A 7,864-nucleotide genomic window follows, 5' to 3' on the forward strand; every position below is an offset into this window, starting at 1 on the left:
TGCGCCGTGGGGAAAGATAGTCTTGATTTTGAACGGCCCCGACCAGTGAGACTTCAATTTCCCTGGAAACAATCGCAAACGTGAGTTAAAGAGTAATACCTGTTGACCTTTGACGAATGTCCGGTCGTTAATGAGGTCTTCATGCCACTTCTTGGTTTTCTCCTTATAGATTTTGGCATTTTCATAGGCATCCCTTCGCCATTCGACCAGCTGGTTCAGTTGCAGCTTTCGGACTTTCCCCACACTTGCTAAATCAAACTTTAGCTTCTTGCGTGCCCACATCGCCTTATGTTCCAACTCGAGCGGCAGATGATAAGCTTTTCCAAAGACCAGGGAATACGGGGACATGTCAATTGGTGTTTTATAAGCAGTCCTGTATGCCCATAGTGCTTCATCAAGCTTGGGTGACCAATCCTTCCTGGAAGTGTTGACTACCTTCTCCAAGATAGTTTTGATCTCTCGGTTAGAAATCTCTGCCTTCTCATTAATCTGTGGGTGATAAGCAGTTGCAACTCGATGGCTGACGTTAAATTTAGTCAACAGGTTGGTAATTATGCGGTTGATAAAGTGAGAGCTCTCATCGCTGATTAAGGCCTGTGGCGTCCCATATCGAGAAAAAATATTCTTCTTAAGAAACTTCACCACTGTGGCCGCATCATTTTTGGCACATGCGATGGCCTCAACCCATTTTGATACATAATCAACTGTGACCAGAATATAGTGATGACCTTCTGATGGTGGAAACGGGCCCATGAAGTCGATTCCCCAAACATCAAATAATTCAACTTTTAAGATTGATGTCAATGACATTTCATTTCTTTTAGACATATTCCCCATTCTCTGGCATCTGTCACATTGCTCAACGTAGGCATGGGCATCCTTAAACAGTGTTGGCCAGAAATAGCCACACTGTAGGACCTTTGTGGCAGTCCTCTGCCCCCCCTGACACATCTATAGAATATGCTTGACTTCATGCTCAGGAACGCATCGACGTAATATATGATCAGGTCCAAGTCGATATACGAATGTATCATCCCAGAAATAAAATTTGACATCATGTCTTAGCTTCTTCTTCTGCTGGTAAGTATAATCATCTAATATTTGACTGCAAACGATGAAATTCACAATGTCCATATGCTAGGGAACATTAATGTCTACTGACATCAGCAGTTCATCGGGGAATCTTTCTTCAATATCTTTTTCTTTCCCTTTAACCTCGCAATTCTCCAATCTTGACAAATGATCAACGACTTGGTTTTTGGTGCCTTTCCGGTCTTTGATATCTAGGTCAGACTCTTGCAGAAGCAACACCCACCGTATAAGCCTTGGCTTTGCATCCTTCTTTGCCATCAGATATTTGATCGCAGAGTGATCCGTATATACCACAACATTCGTTCCGATTAAGTACTATCAGAATTTCTCCAGCGTAAATACTACTGCAAGCATTTCCTTCTCTGTGGTTGTATAGTTCTCCTGCGCATCATTCAATGTTTTACTTGCATAATAGATAGGATGCAATACCTTGTCCTTACGTGACTCAACATTGCGCCCACTGCATAACCGCTCGCATCACACATCAACACAAATGGTTGCGTCCAATCTGGCGCAATGAAATGGGTGCGGTGATGAGCGCATCTTTCAATGTGTTGAATGCTTCAGTGCATGCCTCATCAAAATTATATTCTCGGTCAGCTTCAAGGAGCACACTTAAGGGCCTTGCGATCTGGGAGAAATTGCAAATAAATATTCAATAAAACCCAGCGTGTCCGAGAAAGCTCCTAAGTGTTTTCATGTTCACTGGTGGGGGTAGCTTGGAAATTGCATCAATTTTTACCTGATCAACTTCCAATCCTGCTTTCGAGATTTTATGACCCAGAACAATTCCTTCTTCCACCATAAAGTGGCATTTTTCCCAGTTCAGAACAAGATTTTTTGCTACACATCTCTTCAAGACCTTTTCCAGGTTAGATAAACAGGAGTCATAATTTTTGCCAAAAACTGAAAAATCGTCCATGAATACTTCGACTGACTCCTCTAAGTAATTTGAAAAGATCGCCATCATGCATCGTTGGAAAGTGCCTGGCGCATTACAGAGTCCAAATGGCATGCGTCGGAATGCAAATGTACTAAATGGGCACGTGAAGGTTGTTTTGTCTTGATCCTCCGACGCGATTACTATTTGGTTGTACCCTGAATAACCATCAAGAAAATAGAAAAATTCATTCCCTGCAAGTCTGTCTAGCATCTGATCAATAAACGGGAGTGGGAAGTGGTCCTTTTTAGTGGCCAAATTTAACTTGCGATAATCCATACTGATTCTCCACTCTGTGGTAGTTCTTGTGGGAATTAATTCATTTTTGTCATTAGTGACGACTGTCATCCCTCCTTTCTTTGGAACACGGCTCACCCAACTGCTATCAGATATCGGGTAGATGAGTCCTACGTCTTGCCACTTTACTATTTCCTTTTTCGCGACCTCCCTCATGGCAGGGTTTAAACGTCGTTTCCTTTCTACTGATCCTATCTTTCCTTCTTCCAGATGAATCTTGTGCATGCAGTACGAGGGACTGATTCCTCGAATGTCTGCCAAGATCCATCCTAAGGCTTTTGCATTGTTTCTCAGGATCTGTATAAGTGTATCTTCTTTCTCCTTACTCAGTGAGGTAGAAATGATAACCGGTAACGTGTTGTTATCTCCTAAGTAAGCATACTTGAGGTGCATAGGTAGAGGCTTTAACTCTAGCACAGGTAAGGATGGCTTAATGTGTTGTGAAGTTCGTTTAGTAACTTGAGTTGTTTACAATTTGATTCAACATGAATTGCAGCGCAATCCTCCTCCAACATTGCACCGATTCCAAAATCCTCTTCCTCCAGCTCTTCTAAGGGCTGGTGCCAAGGTTCTTCCCGCAGTTCCTCAATATACTGGCAATTCTCCATATCATTTAGGTACTTCAACGCATTATAAACATTGAACTTTACTTCCTGATCGTTGACCCTAATGGTCAATTTTCCTTTTTGCACATTGATCAGTGCTCGCCCTGTTGCTAGGAATGGACGACCCAAGATGATAGGTACTTCTCTGTCAACTTCGTAATCCAATATAACAAAGTTCACCCGGAAGATAAACTTGTCCACTTGCACGAGTACATCTCTATCTTGCCCTTAGGATGTGTTATCGATTTATCAGCCAATTGTAGTGTGATCGTTGTTGGTCTTGCGTTACCGATATCTTTCTTCTTAAAGATCGATAAAGATATTAAATTTATGCTCGCCCCTAAATCGCAAAGCGCGTTCCCAATCTTCTTTCCTCATATTGAGCAGGGCAAGGTAAAACTCCCAGGATCTTTCATTTTGGTGGGGATATTATTTTGAAACAGTGCACTACATTCATACGTTAGAACAACTATTTCATTTTCCCCGATCTTTCTTTTATTAGCAAGAATATCCTTGGAAAATTTTACATAGCTCGGCATCTGTTCCAGAGCTTCTATTAGGGGAATATTGATGTGTAGCTTTTGGAGAACGTCCAAGAACCTCTGGAATTGCTTGCTATCGTCTTTCTTCTTCATCCTGGACGAGAAAGGTGGAGGATCCCGCCATACTTCTTGTTGAATTGGCTATTTGCTAATGTCCTGTCTTTGCTATGTTTCATTATCTGGAGGTTGCATTGATTTAGAATTCAAGTCTTGAGGAGCTTCATCTTTTGTAGGTGCACTTACTTCCGAACTGGGACTTTTTCCACTACTGGTTGATTGGTCACCATCAACATTTAAATCTACTGATTTTGTTATTTGATCTGGTACTGGTAGCACAGAGGCTATTGATTTACCACTCCTCAATGTCACTGCGTGACATTTCTCTTTACCTCATGGCCCCGATGCTTCTGAACTGCTAGGCAGCTTACCAGGTGCTTTATTTTTCAACTCAATTACAAGTTGTTCAATCTGCTCTTCTAAACCTCTAAGGGAGTCAGCTTGCGATTGTCTAATTGCCTCGCTCTTTTCGATATAGTGCTTCAATGAAGTTTCTAGAGGTGAGGTACTGCAAGAGGTGTCATATAAGAACGGTTGGTCATAGGGTGGTATACTCTGAGAGTTACCTGGGTTACCTTCCTGATTAATGAAGACCGGAGAGTTGCCTCGATCCCCTTGATAACTGTTCTGATGGAAACTATGGCTCCCCTGGTTGTAATTCCCATCCCAACTTAAAGTTGGGTGATCCCACAGACCAGAGTTGTAGATGTTGCCAAATGACTCATTATGGACAGAGTATACGGCCTGTTGATTCCATGGGCAGACTTCTACTGGATGTCCCTCCCCACATTGAACGCAATTCATTGCGGCCACGTGTGTCAACGTATTAACTTGCATTGATCCTTGAGAGAGATTTCTTTGTTGATTAGCCATCATCTAAAGGAGAGAGGTCATCGTGGTCATCTGATCGACCAGTATGCTCATTGTATCAGTTGACACATCGGCACTTTCTACTCTTTCTTGCTCTCGACCAATTTCCTCAAACCTGGTATCAATCCACTCATTAGAATGCGCGAGATGCGATCCAATATACTCCTGGCTTCCGTATATGATCTATCCATCAATCCTCCTGCTGCGGAGGCATCGGCAACTACTTGCGTTGATTGATCTAAGCCATTGTAAAATGTCTCCATCAGAATGCTATCGAGAATTTCGATATGCAGACATCTCTTTACTAATTGTTTGAAACGCACCCAGGCGGTGCTCAAAGTTTCATAACCCTGTTGCTCGAAATTCAACACATCCCTCCGTCTCCTTATGTTGACGACTGGAGGGAAGAATCTATTCATCTAACGATGAGCCCACCCTTTGCTTACGCCGCAGTTGTTACGGTGGAAAAGATATAACCTAAGTCTTTTTGCAGGCATGGAGAATGCACTACACATGTCTACAAAATTCTTCAAATGCGCATGTGGGTCTTCTCCTTGTAATCCTCCGAACTGCCCCACATTCTGAATCATCTGCAGCATAATCGACCTGATTCCAAAGCTTACATTCTCCACAAAGCTGGTCTTGAGATTCCTGGTGAGAAGTTTTTGAAATCCAGCGCCGCATAATCTCTCATTTGAACGTTGCGGTAGCAAGAAACATGGAATCTTGCACTCGCCAATTTTCCCTTCGATTCCCTGCGGGTGCCTCATTATGATTAGCCATGCTTCTTCACCAATTAATTCGGCCTTGATATGCTTCCGCGCGAATAATACACCTGATCTCTAGGTCCACTTAGAATTTCTGGATTACTCTAGCACTCATAAGCCATCAGACTGATCTTTGTGATAAACAGTCAGTACAAAGAGATCTGTCCTGCAAAATACCACAAATTTATTCAACAATAACCGTTAACCAATCCCCGACAATGGCGCCATAAACTTGTAACGGCAAAAACTATACAATGATGCAAGCAAGGTTCAAGTCTATGCCTCGTTACCAATTCCCTGACAACGGCGCCATAAACTTGATAAGGCATAAGAATGCGATGATGCCATACAACACTTAAGATGCGGTGATTCTAAATAGGCATATGGATTGTGATGAATGATGAATCATGCAAGCTCATGTTACCATAAACTCAATGATTTGAAATGGGAATGGAATATGGATGTTGTGTTATGCTTATTCAGACACACTTAATTTATGCGACGCTATTTCTAGATATGCGTTATTCGTGCGAATCTTGTAGTATACTATGCATTGTCACAAGTTTCCTTGCATTGAAACCAAGTATAATTTCACTGCAAGTTACTCGGTGTGATCCGAGGTCGAACATAGGGATTGTTTTAGGTTAATTGCGTTATATTTGTGATATATGCGACCAGAGGTTTTTCAATTTATAAAAAGGTGTTGTTTGTACATGCGATAAAATAAATTGTGCAATAAAGTAAAGATAAGCAATAAGAATGCAGTAATAAAGTAAATTTCGGTAAAAGTAAAGTGCGATAAAATAAACCTAAGCTAAGATGATACAAGATACAGGTTTCTTGATACAAGATACCGAGGTTGAGACTGACTGTGAAGGATATACAAAGATCATGTTATGTGGTGGCAAGACTTATGTGCGTAACAGCAAGAGAAAGGATAATTAATATAAACAGCGCAAGTTCCTTAATTGCATTAAAGATATAAGTACGGTTCCGCTTGCCCTTGGCTTACACCTTTCGGTGATCGGTCGCATTTCCCACATCTCGATTGTGAAATAGGGACGAACGTAATGAACGCAAGGTTGCTTCCATCTCTAGAAGTACTTCTTGCTTTAGTTAACGCATTCTTCTAACCTTCTCTTGACAGATCAGAATGGCATCTTCACTTCTGCTCTCACAGGTGAAGATGCCGTCAAGCATGCTTTAGCTAAACATCTTTAATTCTTTAGCACAGATTAAGTACATGTTTAATTCATATTAATCACCAAGGGATTAAGAAAACATCGTGGAGAAAGCGATTAATAGAGGAATGGAAATAGACAGAAATGTGAAGATGAGAATGATCTTAACAATTAATTATAAAATCAAGCTTCTGATACATGGTTGTGAATGATTTAGACTAAGAAGATGAAATAAAATTGATGAATAAGAGTTAGAAACAAATACAAATAAACGCCAACGTCTTGGCATAGATCTGGAATGGAGAATCGTTTGCCAGTGTCTATGGATTGAATGGAAGGATGAGCTTCCCTCTCAGGCTTGCTCAACCGATAGAAGGGATCTAAGTACAGAGCTTCTTGGCGGGGATTTGGTAGAATTGCACTGAGATTCACCTCTCGACCTTGTCTCTTCTCTTCCCGGATTTCTTCCTATCAGCACTCAGATCAACTCTCTCTCAATAGCTTCATATCAATTATACCCCCATATCAAGTATATTTTTCAGTGAATTCTTTGAGGGTATTTATAGATGAAAGCTTTGACTCTCTGACTTATGTGGTCCCCACTTTATTGTTATGGAAAGTCCGAAAATGGTGGAATAAATATTCCTTCTGTTATGCAATCAGTCCATTGAAAATGCACAACAGTTAGTTGTACACGTGTCAAAATCTTCCGCTATTGCGTTGCTCATTTGCATCTTTCGATCGTGTCCTCGCATGCAGTGTTGTTTTTATTACCCCATGTGATTGAAGTTCAGCTCTGGATCGATTGTCGCATGCGCCGTCATTGTGTTGATCGTCTATTCATTCCTGAATGATGGGCGTAAAGCGACATAGATGCGTTAATATTTTTCTCTTGAGCCATGAATGCATATGGTGACTGGATTTCATGCAAAACAGACATGAAATATTCTTTTCTACCATCTTAATGGTCTTAGTAGGTGTATTCACGATAATTTATAATTATTGTATTTCTTAGCTAATTTTCATACAATCAACATATATTTTCTCCCTTTTGGCCGCAATATCTAAATAAGGCATCATAAATAACTTGTATTTCTACAAGTTATCAGTCCCTCATAGGATTCTGCATTAACAGTTTCCTTAGGATCCAAGATTGCCAGAGCGCTTCTCCTTGATGCTTCCTGCATCTCCTCCTCCGTACGCAGTGGCTGGTTCACAACCCCAACTTCGGGCAGTCGACCTTCCTTCTCCAGGTTACTGAGTATGCTCCTAAACACCTCTCTATCGTCCTTTCTCTTCATTTCACTTTCAGAAGACAATTTTGGGAGTGGGGTACTTTCCGAACTCTGCCCCTCTCTAATCTAGAGTGGTCTGACTGCTAAAGGCTTTTGCCGAAGTTTTTCTTCGACTCGAGGGATGGGTTTTGGTTGGAAGACAAGACGGCGGCTTGCTGCTAGGAATGCCACCTCTCGAACAGTGATTTGGACAAAATGGGCATGGGCCATCCTTAAAC

This window comes from Benincasa hispida, chromosome 8, assembly GCF_009727055.1.
Source record: "Benincasa hispida cultivar B227 chromosome 8, ASM972705v1, whole genome shotgun sequence".
Lineage (NCBI taxonomy): Eukaryota > Viridiplantae > Streptophyta > Magnoliopsida > Cucurbitales > Cucurbitaceae > Benincasa > Benincasa hispida.